Raw genomic sequence first — 13,968 nt, forward strand, 5'->3', positions numbered from 1 at the left:
AGCACCCACAAAGTAGTCAATCTATTGTTAACCTATTATGTAACCTCTACATGCTGCAGGATTGCACCAAACGACAGTAAAGCCTTAACTCAGCTGCCACAGACATTCTGTACTACACAGATAGCAATGTTCAGTGAATGTCTGTTACTCCGTGCAGCAGCCTTGCAAATTCCTTAAGAAAAACCTGATTGAGGAATGGCCAGAAAGCAGCTATGGAACAGCTGGAATGACCTTTAACCTGTTCAGTGACCACTTCAGCTGAGAGAGGCTGGAAGTAATTGACAGAGGGGATGGTGCTGAGTGAAGAAAGAGTCCGAATTTGGCCTGGGTTGAACATGTGCATAGTGCTGAGAAAGATAAATCTACAACACCAAAGCAGGTAAGTGAGAAAATTAGAAGCAGAGTTAGCCTGTGAGAGTAGCAATTAGCCATGCAAAATGGACGAGGAGCTGGTTTAGTGATGTGTGCGGTGTCTGGTGAAGTGAATCAACAAGTGAATCTACAAAGACTCCCCAAGGAATACACATGATGCGTATCAGGGGGTTGAGCTCAAGGACTAGCTGGGCTATGCTCCACAACACACCCGGTTCCAGAAGGTGGCCTTCAAAAGGCTGAGTGATAATGAGGTAGAGCTTGAATCTGACTGCCTGCAAGGGGAGCAGTGAGAGCTAGAACAAAATGCTGTGGGCCCAGAAAGGCTTGAACTCAGCCCTATGATGAGGATAAGGCACAATGGTAAGAAATCAAGGGCAACATTCTGGCAGGATGATGCAAGAGGTTACCCATAGGGAAAAGAGGCGCAAATCATGAAAACAGGTAGCTATTAATGGTGTGGACATTCCATAATTTGGGGTCAGAAAGTGAGACTTGCAGCTGTAACTGGGAGGCCTGAAAGGGCATAACAAAGGAATGGGTGAAAAAGCAAAGGAATGGGTGAAAAAACATCTCAGAAAAGTGGGTAAACAGCCACAAAGAACTAATGACAGAGTATTAAACAAAATAAAAATAGAAAATGCTGGAAAAACTCAGCAGGTCTGACAGCATCTGTGGAGAGAAAGGCAGAGTTAATGTTTCGAGTCTGTATGATCCTTCATCAGAGCTAAAGAGAAATAGAAATGTGGTGAAATTGAAACTGTTTGCCGGAAGGGGGTGGTGGTGGTGGAGCAGGTGAAGCTGGATGGAAGGCCAGTGATTGGTGGCTTCTATCCAGGTTCACATGCTCCACCCCCTCTTAAATAGTATAAATCTAATCACATTTCTACTTCTCTTCAGTTCTGAAGAAGAGTCATGTGGACTCGAAAAGTCAACTCTGTCTTTCTCTCCACAGATGCTATCACACCTGCTGAGTTTTTCCAGCATTTACTGTTTTTATTTCAGATTTCCAGCATTTTGCTTTTATATTAAGCAAGATGGTAGTCTTTTAGAGAATGTTTGAAGAGTTAGCTTATAGATGAAAAGGCATGATCAACAGGGTAGTAATTTCAAGGTTATTGCTGGCATCATGTGTTGGATGAACTGGTGTTAAGGGAGGTGGTCAATGGCACAGTTCTGGGACAGGAGAAATGGAAAATGGAGGATACTGTACTGGCTTGCTTCCCATGCCCTTGCATATAATTGTAAATAGGGCAACAGGAGAAGATTGGAACAAATAAGGCAGGGGTAGAGGTAAATAAAAAAAAATAATGACAACAGAGCAGAAAAGTTAATAAGAGGAGTGTTTGAGAGACAAGTTTAAATCTTCATACAAACAAATAGCATCAGGAATGAAGTAATGGAGTTACAGGGATTCCTAACTGGTGAGAAAATAAGTATTATTATCATCTTAGAAACATGGTTAACAGCAGTGGATGGTCCAAGAGTTGGAATTGAGAGGGTATGAAGTGTATCGTGACATAATACTTACAAAGAAAGTTTGGGGGAGTTGCTCTAATGATAAGGAATATTGCAGGAAACACAGAAAGGGAGGGAAGAGCAGAAGAAGAGATAAGGAATGATATTGCAGTAACAGAAAAGGAAAGTGTTAGATAGGATAAGGAATTATACTGCTGTTATAAATTGCTGCAGATTGGGATACACTGGAAATACAGTCAGAACAAAAAATGGTTAAGGGAGGTAATTAATTAGCAACTGCTATGGACCACCAGAATATGTGAGCAGATTGGCAAAGGACTGCTTGGACTGATAAGGAGGATAAGGGGACATTGCAATGTATTGATGGGTGATTCTAACATCTGACAAGTTGAATGGACAAATCAGAGAGGACCTAAAGGAAGAAGTGAAAATATAGGCAAATTCAGTGTGTCAGTTAGAGGTGGGCTTCACATACAACATGGGAGGCTGGTTACTCAAGGACATACTGTTTGGGGCTTGATGTTCAACAATCTTCAAGCCGAGTAACCTAAAGATGAGCATCTGTGAGCCAGTGAGATTGTATTGACAAATTTAATATCAAAGCTATTTGCCTGCCTGTTTCCAAGCTATGAAATTGAGAAGGATCTGCTGTAGTCAAATATCCACATAATGTTTGTTAGACATTCAGTTAAAAGATTTTGAAGGAAACTGATAATATTGGACTCCATTATTTTGTTTTGAAAAAGCTTACATCGGCTAAATCAAACTGTGTACTGCCAGACACTTGTTGTATCACTTTGTTTGTGTAATTAGATTCCCTGAAAATAAATCTGACATGAATTTTAGCCAGGAGAGTCTGACATTATATTGTTTTGCATGCTGGGGAACCATAAGTCTAGAGTGCTCACCAGAAACCTGTTGCAATTCTTTGAATAGGTAAAAGTGAACAAGGGTAATCCTCTCACAACAGAATATTGGGAATTTAAAAGGGCATTCACAGCCCCTCCTGCACAGTATTAAAGATATTCAGGTTTCATCGAGGATATGGTGTTTTTTCCAGGTTGATTCAGAATTGGCCCCATAAGGACAGAGTGGTAAATAAAACACAATCACAAGAAATAGGGCAAAAGTAAACACAGGATTCAGGAAATATTAACAGTACAGGGGGATTGAGGGTACAGTGATATTAACTGTAAAGGGGGACTGAGGGTGCAGTGATATTAACAGGGGATTGAGGGTACAGTGATATTAACAGGGGATTGAGGGTGCAGTGATGTTAACAGTAGCGGAGGATCAAGAGTACAGTGATATTAATACTACAGGTAGATTGAGGGTACAGTGATATTATTAGTACAGGTAGGTTGAGTTTAAAGTGATATTAACAGTATAGGGGAATTGAGGGTACAGTAATATTAACAGTGCAGGGCGATTGAGGGCATAGTGGTATTAATAGTACAGGCAGACTGAGGACAGTATAGGAGGATCGAGGGGACAGTGATATTACTAATAAAGACGGATTGAGGGTACAGTGATAGTAACAGTGCAGGGGGATTGAGGGTACAGTGATATCAACAGTACAGGAGGACCAAGGGTTGAGCGATATTAACAGTACAAGGGGATTGAGGGTACAGTGATATTAACAGTACAGGGGATTGAGGGTACAGTGATATTAACAGTATGGAGGCTTGACGGTACAGTGATATTAAGATGATGGGGGATTAACAGTACAGTGATATCAACAGTACAGGGGGATTGAGGGGACAGTGATATTAACAATACAGGAGATTGTGGGTACAGTGATATTAATAGTACAGGAGGATCAAGAGTACAGTGATATTAACAGTACAGGGAGATTGAGGGTACATTGATATTAACAGTACAGGGGATCAGGGGTACAATGATATTAACAGTACAGGGGGTTTGTGGGTGCAGTGATTGTAATAGTATAGGAGGATTGAGGGTACAGTGATATTAATAGTACAGGCAGATTGAGGGTACAGTGATTGTAGCAGCACAGGAGGATCGAGGGTACAGTGATATTAACAGTACAGGAGGATTTAGGGCAAATATTAACAGTACAGGTGCGCAAGTGTATGTTGTAAATAAGCATTATTTAATGACCAATCCCCACTGAGCCTTGCTCACACTTTCCTCCATTCTTATGAAGCTTCACATAAGGCTGCCTGTTACTGTGTTTGAACAAACTTTGATCCGCTCGAGAAGCCCCTCCCTCTGTGTCGAGAAGCATTGTTAAAATGTAAACATTTAACATCCACCGAGTTCTCTTTATCCACTTCATCTCTTCAAGTGACATCCATTACTTTTATCAGACTCTCCCAGAAAGCCATGCAGACTTCCCATTTCACTGTTCCGTCCTTATAGTTGTTTAAACTACTAAATATCAGGTCCACTTGATTTGTATTTTCCAGCCGTCACTTTATAGTGTATTGGTCTTCTGCACCGCTTGGATATTCTTTTTGTTTCCAATAAACCTTTATCCATTTCCATAAGTGCCCTTGTGTGCAATACAGCTAGGTTGGGAGCTTATCCTTTCAGTGTTCAGCTTATTCGTGAAGTCCTTATTTGTAATTTCTAACATTCCCCACCCTCATTCTCCCTCAAGAATTCACCTCTGTATTAGGAAAGGAGCCCATGGTTCTCCTTGATGAACATGGAGGAAAATAATTTGTTAAGGGTATTAGTCACCTTGTGGTCACTTGCTCTCATGGCCCCTTGGGATCTATCTACATAGAATGCTGCCTCTGGTGTGCATCCTTATAAACTGAAAGCATCACACATGCAAAGTGTATGTCACATTCGCATTACACAAGTTCAAATAACATGTATTCATAAAAATAGATTAAATGGCAGCAGGACTGGAAACTCACCTACTAATGAGCAAGTGGTCAACAGTTACAAAAGCAACAATACAAGGACCAGCAGTCAACAGCTACCAGGAACGAGCAAGGAGAACAAATTAAATTGCAGAGGTTTTAAACATGTGTTTGGTTGCCACCTTGTTTCCCAGTAACCCAAGGATCACAGTATAAATCTAAGGCTTGGGAAATAACAAACACACAAAAATTTTAAACTCACACCAAAGAAGATCTTTAAACTTACCCATAAAATTGCCCAGGTCGTCTTGGAAACTGTCCACAGGCCTACCCCCTCTCAGGAGCCTGGAGCTTGAGCTTTGCACCTGGCCTGGCTTTTGGCTTTTGTTCAGCTTGCCTCCCCTCCCCATGATTTTTGGAGTTCCATGTTTGTGCGACAATGATATGCTTCCATTGTCTAATGTTTAGATATTTTGTGATGCATTAGGAATAGGCATGGCTGTAGCAGGAGCATATCTTTTACTTGTGCGCATCTGAAATAAACAACTCTTAAGCAGTAATATAAGAGCAGCAAAGTCTGCAACGACTGTGCCAGTATCCAGGTTTGTAGCGAGGATAATAGACTTGAATTTAAACAATTATTTTGGCAATACCTTCTAGCTGCACTAACTATCACTGCAGGCAATCTCAGAAAAGAAAAAATCTAAATTAATCTTCTCAAACTTTGTGTTTCTTGTTTGTCGCTATAAAAACTCTGACGGAGGAGTTTGCCCAGCTGATAGTATAAATAAGGTGACACTTTATCGTTTTTGTATCATTTGTGACAATTGACCTCCTGAGAGAATGACTATTTTCTGAAAGTGAAAGTTTGTTCATCTGATATTGTAGCTGTCAGTGTTGGCCTGGCCTCCTCGAAATTATCTGTATAGCTGAATAAAGCAATTGCTTTAACCAGAGAGAGGAAGGGAAACAGAGGGTGCAGAGCAAGAAGGGGTAAAGAGAGAGCAGGGGCGAGAGAGAAAGGGAACAGAGAGGGCACAGGAGAGAGAAGAGGAAGAGAGAGAGCAGGAGAGAGGGAGGGTGCAAACAAGTGCTCACATGCAAGAGAAGAAAGAAAACGTCTGCTCAGAAAAAGGATAAAGCGCCGGCCAGAGTGTAGAATACGTCTGCAGATGACCAAATGCTCAGCTTTCCTGTGACAAATGTGTAATGCAATTTCAAGCTTTTGCACCTGCGGAAACTACATTTTCAGGTACTATCCAATATCCGAGTGGAAGCTTATTGTCTCCTGCTTGGGGTGGAATAAGCAACTTGCCAATCTTGGCAGACAGTGTCAGCAATTGAACCTACTAAATGCTCTGACTGCATTACCCAGCGAAACCTTGTGGGTGTGCTCCTGAAATGAAGCCACCCATTTCCCAACGTGACAGGCTAAAAGCCACATGTTGCGCCTGAGTTCAAAACTTGAGCTGATATTTGCTGCTGTAGCTTGGCGGCCTGTATTTGGTGCTCAGAGATGGGGAAGTGATAGAACTGAGAGAGACAATGGTCCGCTTTAGCGACTGCCTATATTGCGTGGCCCACTGATATACCAATCCTGCTCAGTCAGTTTTGCGCACATCATCCACACCTGGTGAGGCCTGAAATGAATTACTGCAATTTTTGTTGCATTTCAAGCCTGTGGCAGAGGTTGAGGTTGATCTCCTGCTCCAACTGCAAAGGCAGCTTTGTTTGTTTTGATGCAGCCAATACCTTGCATGTGTCAGTGTCAGCAGCTGTACCGAGCAATTAACAACCCAGGTAGGGGGATTCTGATCTGCACTGGGTGTTAAAATTTCCAGCTGTGACCCTCAGTGTTCTTGTTTGATCTTTTTGCTTTACGACTGTCATATTATCACCTTGAGCACATGTGATTGGTCAATAATTGCTGCCACACAATCTAGAAACATCATTGCCGAGAGTGGATCCTGTGAACAAATGAGCAGCACTGATTTGATTTATTCCTCTGTGTAATGTCCTAATAAGGGCAGCTGATACTTGCTCTAGAGGTTCGGAGGCTGGTGCTGACAACCTAATTCTTGGAATAAACCTGAAAAAGAAGAAAAATGTAGACTGGCCGCTTTGGAAATAGAATGAAACATGTAAACTGAGAAAATGAACCTAAGCTATTCTCACGGAGAGACTGAAATCTCGTTCTAATCTAACAGTAGTGCAAGCTGGGAAAAAAGCAAGTTGTCATAATGGCACAGGTTAAGGGGCTTTACAGAATCCAGGAGCCAGAGCTCAGGTCATCACTGATCGCCAAAATCAGGCAACAACCTAATCAAACTCCAGTGTTTTCTCATGGTGTGTGGAGGCTGCACTGAAGATTGAGAGTGCCTGTATACTGTAGCCTTTCCTCATGCTCCTTTTCTTCAGTTTGAATAGGTTGAGATTCAGAGGTCACTGAGCTGTCCCCTTCTGTGCTAAAATTCCCGTAATCCATTCCTGTATTAGTTTTTCCCACTTAACTCCTTTGAACAACCTACTTGCACCTTTGGCTTTTACAAAATGCAAGAGCTACTCAATTTAAGATAATGTGCTGGTAGCTCTCCTGTGGCATGGCTCACAGGTAGTCTGCAGGTTCTGATGTTTAAAACAATCCTGCTGTAGTTCCCTCATCTTTGGAATACACCAAATTTATTACAGCAATATCAGTTGAAGTCAAAATATTACACAGATTGTTACTGAAAGTGATACCCCTCAGATATGTCTGTAATACTACTTCCATGCCACTTTACAAAACTTGTTTAAATGCCAGTCATCTTTTGTTCTTCCCTTCCTAACATCTCTTTTATTCCCAGTTAGTTACATTGCCAATCTTTCCTAACCTTTTCCCCAGTAGTTTACACTATTTCTCACCCCTTTATTTCCTAAAGTGGATTTGTGGATCCTAACTAATTGTTTAGGGTAATATTGCCCAGGATGGTTTTGCCAACATTGAGTCTCTAGGGACCAGGACCCGAACAAATGGTCATTTGGCATGGTGGAGGCAAGCCTGGCTGTGGTTACAATGGCCAAGGTAAGCATCAAAAAGCCAGGTGGATATGCCCATCTGACCCCGCTGACGTTAGTCACCCTCAGTGATCCCAAAAAACCTTCATTCAAACAATGCCAGTTCAGAATTATCACTTAACTCACTGATTTCCCATGGTACTGTACATGGGCAGTCTAGACCAAGCGTAGTCAGGTGAAGCAAGGTTGGAGAGAGCAGCAGATATTTGGACCAGGATGTGCAGACTTACTCGATTTTTAAAGTCATTCATTCTATCATTATTTTATTTGTTATAAATTTCTATCACAACACTGATGATAGAACATGCCTCTAATTATACCGGTCTGTCAGTAGTGTTACCACTGGAGGGGGGTTGTAATGACAGGGTGACAAGTTTCCACAGTCAGTGTGCATATAGAAATTTATAATGGAATGTATGTACAATTGCAATATTATACATTGATATATAGATGGCTTAAACTGTGTAGAAAGCAAAAAAAAATGACCCCCACCTCCCCAGTTGTGGTTTGTAGAGGCTCTCCTGATTTGAACACTCCGGACACAAGTTCCAAATGAGAAGGGTGAAAACTCAACTCCCACGATGCAGACTAGCTGAAAGTTCCCAGCATTCAGGCCCAGGAGAAATTTCAACTCCAGCCCCATCTATACGCAGAAGGTAGGCTACCTGGGGAACAGTTCTCGCAGCACTCCAGTTATTAACTAACAAGCTCTATGGTTACGTAGAATCAAACAGCACAGCATGCCATGTGGCCCATCAAGCCTGTGACGGTTTTCGTAGAACGATCCAATTAATCCCACTCTCTTGTGTTTTCCACATAACCCTGCAAAACTTTCTCCATCAAGCACTGATCCAATTCCCTGCTACTGAATCTGCTTCCACCGCCCCTTCAGGCAATGCAGTCCAGATCATAATTTAAAATTGATTTTCCTCATGCCACCTCTGGTCCTTTTGCCAATCACCAGGCAGTTTCTGGGGAAACAGAGTTCATGCTTCAGGTGGCCTGAAACATTAACTCTGTTCCTCTCTCCACAGAAGCTGCCAGACCTGCTGAGTATTTCCAGCATTTTCTGTTTTTATTTCAGATTTCCAGCATCTGCAGCTTTTTTGCTTCTGTACCTTAAATGTGTCCTCAGGTTACCGGCCCTTGTGCCACTGGAAACAGTTTCTCCTTATTTACTCTGCCAAAACTCCTCAAATCTTTGAACACGCTGGGTGTTTTTTTTAAAATCAGGATTGTGTCATCCTAGAAATTTGATTTGTAGCGTATGCATTGGCCTGGTAGTTGAAAAGTGAGACAAAATGTAAGGAATTTCTATTGGTCAGTTTTGTTCTATTTTGTGGTTAGCAGATGATAACAGGACCAAAAAAAAAAACAACTTGATTGCTTGATTTTCTGATGGCTGCTCATTCTGCAGTGGTACCTTTTACTTCCTCTTGATTTATTTGGCTGGAAACTGTTTCCATTGATCACAACTTTTTTTCTGGTTAAACATGTAGTGCTTTGAGGTGTTAATGTTAAGGCCACATTTTCAGGCCAGTGACGGGGCAGGCATGCCAGGTGCAAGGGAAGAAAAGGACAGGGTAAACAATGTTATCAAAGTTGAGGGATTCAGACCTTGGAACAATTGGTATATGAACCTGCTACTCAAGAGCTGTAGTACGGGACAGTGGGGTCAAGAGGCTTGATCATTTGTTAAAGATTCACTGGTGAGTGGCTAGTAGGAGAAAATGCTGGAGAAAGAAACTAACCAGAGAGAGAGCAGGATAAGTGGGTGAGCCAAGAGAGAGTGGAGAGAAGGAAAAGAGACAGTGGAAGCAACAGCCATGTGAAATCACAGAAAGCTTACAGCACAGGAGGCCATTTGGCCCATCGTTTCTGTGCTGGTCAATCACCTGTCCCAATATCCCCCTCTTTGGGTCAGTATTAATTTTGTCTGTTTACGTTGCCGTGAAGCATGTTGGGGCATTTTACTGTGTTCCAGTTGATATGTAAGTGTAAGTTTGTTTTTAATTTATTCCTTCATGGGATGTGGGCTTCACTGGCTGTGTCAGCATTTATTTACCCACCCTCAATTGCCCAAGTTGCAATGATCAGAAAATGATGCAGTGGGAGTAGCTCCTTATTCAACAGAGCTGAAAAGCTGAAGGAGAACATGACTGGGAATCAGGACCAGGTTAAAAAGCCCAAAGATTGCACCGGATTTGTGCCAATGGGACCCACTTGTGCTTGCTGATACAATGCAGCACTGATTTCATCATCATTTTCTGGGGCAGATCTTTTAAATATCCATTGATGGGTCATTAGCAGCACAAATCCTGTAAAAACAAGGAATACTGTGCTGAGGATGATTGGAAATTAGGGTTAGGGTGTAACCTTTAAACAGCTTGTCTGGCTCAAGCTGGGAGCAGGCGAGCAAGCAGCTAAGTTTCTAAATATTAATTTATGGGATGTGGGTGTCGCTGGCTAGGCCAGCATTTATTGCCCATCCCTAATTGCCCTTGAGAGGGTGGTGGTGAGCTGCCTTCTTGAACCGCTGCAGTCCATGTGGTGTAGGTACACCCACAGCGCTGTTAGGGAGGGAGTTCCAGGATTTTGACCCAGTGACAGTGAAGGAACAGTGATATATTTCCAAGTCAGGATGGTGAGTGACTTGGAGGGGAACTTCCAGGTGGTGGTATTCCCATCTATCTGCTGTCCTTGTCCTTCTAGATGGTAATGGTCGTGGGTTTGGAAGGTGCTGTCTAAGGAGCCTTGGTGAGTTCCTGCAGTGCATCTTGTAGATGGTACACACTACTGCTACTGTGCGTCAGTGGTGGAGGGAGTGAATGTTTGTGGAAGGGGTGCCAATCAAGCGGGCTGATTTGTCCTGGATGGTGTCGCGCTTCTTGCTGTAGCTGGTGGACAGGCTTTGGGGGAGTCAGGAGGTGAGTTACTCTCCAGAGAGCTCACTTCTTGCCCACGTTTCACCTGACCTCCTGTGTCACAACTGTGAGCCATAATAGGAAAACCTTATGCCAACATTTATCGGTGATGGTGTAATTGCTGGCCTTCTACCACTAGGTGATACTACTGGACCTCACCTCACCATCTCTATCTCGTCTTATACAAATCAATTGTGCTTTCACTTCTGTTCTGCTGCCAAGGCTGGAAATGAACTGATTTCTTTAAGTAATATTTGTGTTGCTGCTGTTATTTTGGTTGTAAAATTAGAAAGAAAAAGTGTTTCTGGCTGTGCCTGCCTAAGAGCTTGGCCACTTGCCTTGCTGCTGATGAAAAGAAACACTCTTCTGATAGCCCAGTCCCTAGCTCAAGAAAATGCTAGCTCCCAGCTCTTTCAAAAGACATCTTACAAATATTTTCCCTTCAGCCGTGCTCATAGCTCTGCCAGCTCTTTACAAAATGTACACTCCTCCTTTGGTAGTCCTGCTGCTTATTGCTGCCATTACATTTTAAAGCATATTCTCTGCTTTTATTTGCCTAGAGGCTCAGCCTCTAGCCCCAGTTCTGTTAAACTTAAGCAATTGCCTGCTCCTAGCTCTGTCCTGGGACCCTATCTCAGTAGATGCAGACCTCAGGCTCCCATCCCAGGGCTCCCCCAATGCTGACAAATCAGCATCCCAGTAATACTACTTGGCGTAACACTTCTATTCATATAGGACCTCTGACTCACTCAGGATAATGCAATGGCAGATGCATTTGTATGTACTAAAAATCTTGCATCTTGGATGCCTCCTGTAATACCCTTCACCATTACACATTACATTTTACACCTACTTCTTCTACTTACCTCTGATGGGTTCAGTTCTGCCACCCAATGTATTCATTATAAATTTATACTAAACAATTTATAATTCATGATCCAAACCTCTTCCAGTTGACTGAGTGACAAACAAATGAATTCTGCCTCAAGGAAACTTCCTCCAGGTAATCGTGTGACATTCATGTTTATTCGCTGGGATTCACTCAGGTTAAACTCTCAGAGGGGAAGCTCCCTAAGAGCACCAATCAAATTGTTAGAATAAAAATTCCAAGGTCTTTTGTCCGCCATTTTTTTTACATAGGAACTGAAATTTCTAAAATAAGGTTTTGAACACAGTGAAAACATAAAAAAAATACATATTTCCAAATTAATTATGCTTGATTATAAAGTTTCTTTGTTAAAGTACCTTCGTTAATTGTTTTACATGAAGAACTCAGCCCCTTTCAAAGCCTGAGCTTGAAGTTTATAATTTGATGGACAGTCGTCACTCTGTTTGCTTCAAGGAGATACTATGTGAGTGTGTGTGGTGTATACAAGTTTCCACCATATGTTAGCAATAATTTCTTCCTGTTGTTTGTCTCATCTCAGAATTTCTGACTTTTTCGCAAAACACACTGGAGAACAAATTTTCTTCTTTTTTCTTAATCAAAATTTGATACTTCAATTTTTCTCCATAGCCAAATTCAACTGCTCAGGTTTACCTCAGGTAAATAAAAACTAGATCAGTTGAACTTACAAAGCCAAGATAATTAATTTATTTTTCTCCACTGATGGTCCCCCCCCTCTTTATTTTGGCTTCACTACAGTTGCAAATCTTCCGCTTTTCTGGTCAATACATCAGTTCTCAGATAGAGGGAATAGGGTAGAGGATGAATGAGAAAGACTCAAAGACAGGGACATAGACTGACAACAAAAGAGAAAGACAGAAAAGAGAAGCAGAGGGAACGACTGCTGTGGACAAATCCGAAGGACAGAGAGAGGGACTGTGAGGCAGAAATAGTGAGAGAAACAAACAACAGCACAAAAAGAGATAGCAAGAAAGAAGCAGAAAAGGGAAAAGAACTAGGGGTATTGAGAGATCCAGATGCAGAATAAGGAGGGAAAGACAGAGAGAGCGAGTAACAATAAAGCGAACTTGCATGCATCTGCATGAAGCAGAAAGAGATAGTGGAATGTGGCAAATCAGTGGGCCTGATAATTCAAGTTGCATAACATCCATGCATCCACTGACATGGTGACACCACTGGAAATCTGCTAGCAGACAGATCATAAAGGTTGTTAAATGTGCACTTTGAGGTTTGCAATGACCTAGTAAATGCAATAAAAACAGGCCGAGTATTCTCTTTCCTGAGCATGAAGACTGTATATGTGATGATACCAAAAAATAACAGCCCAGTTGTACATAGTAACCTCCAGGAATGGAGCAATGCCAAGCCCCAGGCCCTCAAGCGTGCGTATGCCTCTGGGAACAAACTTATTGGGCTAATGTCCAAGAGAACGGAGAATTCTAAGTTTACAATTTGGCTTGGAAACTATTTAAAGTTTTTGTGTGTTAGAAACCTTATTTTACTGGCAAAGCAAGATGGCGGCCAAAAGGATTTCTCCCCCATACCCCAACCCCTCAGCCCACACCCCCAAAGTATTTTGAGCAATTTAATTATCTCCCCTCTCCTCCTTGCTGCTCATTGGTAGCTATTTACTAATTCGTCATTGCTACTTTTACAACCTCTTCAGTAATATTCCAGGCAACCAACGCTATTCAATTCATAATCATTTGTTGCTTTTCACAAACAGATTTGAGCCAATCAAGGTTGCATGATGGAGAATGTGATGTACACTTTGCATATATGATACTTGGAAGTGTGACAGACGTGTATGAGGCTTTGAGTTATTTCAGTATATTAATGACCTGAACATACTCCGGTAACACACTAATTGCTCTTTACACTTTGCCCAGAAACGTAATGATTCTTGTTTTTCTGGGGCCAGAAGCCTTTTCAGGCAGTGAATAATTGGTGATTCTCACAATACAGTAGCACATGCCTACATCTCAAAATCCTAATTCTAAGGATACCACTTTTTGGCTGCTACCAGCTTTAAGGAAAGGGCAGGATATACAGGGACGGTCATGTTGCTCTGTGTTACCGGGGAGCACAAGGTTGGAGGGGTTCAGATCCCTTTCCAGCACTCAAACTTAACATAAGATCAAAACCTGACATTGCTCCTTTAAAATTCCTCAATCCCAAAGTCATTGATTTAACACAGCCTTCCACTTGCAATCTTTAATGATGTGGTCACAGTGGTGACAGATGTACAGGCCATGTAGCAATGCTTTTTTTTTTCAAAGTGTTTCATAGTTTGACAAACCTCTGAGTGGTATAAGACTGCTCATGTGCTTAATGGATTTTATGAAAAATAGATTATTTCACTTTCTTTCAAAGGGTGAAGTCTGGGTCAGCAGCCTGG

The 13,968-nt window shown here is 41.9% G+C and overlaps 2 protein-coding genes across 4 annotated transcripts in view; one reads left to right on the forward strand and one right to left on the reverse strand.

Moving 5' to 3' along the window:
• Nucleotides 1-13,968, forward strand: part of LOC121273201 (insulin-like growth factor-binding protein 5) — a 633,250-nt gene that overhangs the window by 120,946 nt on the left and 498,336 nt on the right. The window lies entirely within an intron of this gene.
• Nucleotides 1-13,968, reverse strand: part of smarcc2 (SWI/SNF related, matrix associated, actin dependent regulator of chromatin, subfamily c, member 2) — a 129,127-nt gene that overhangs the window by 79,386 nt on the left and 35,773 nt on the right. The window lies entirely within an intron of this gene.

The sequence above is a fragment of the Carcharodon carcharias genome, chromosome X (genome assembly GCF_017639515.1).
Source record: "Carcharodon carcharias isolate sCarCar2 chromosome X, sCarCar2.pri, whole genome shotgun sequence".
Taxonomy (NCBI): Eukaryota; Metazoa; Chordata; class Chondrichthyes; order Lamniformes; family Lamnidae; genus Carcharodon; species Carcharodon carcharias.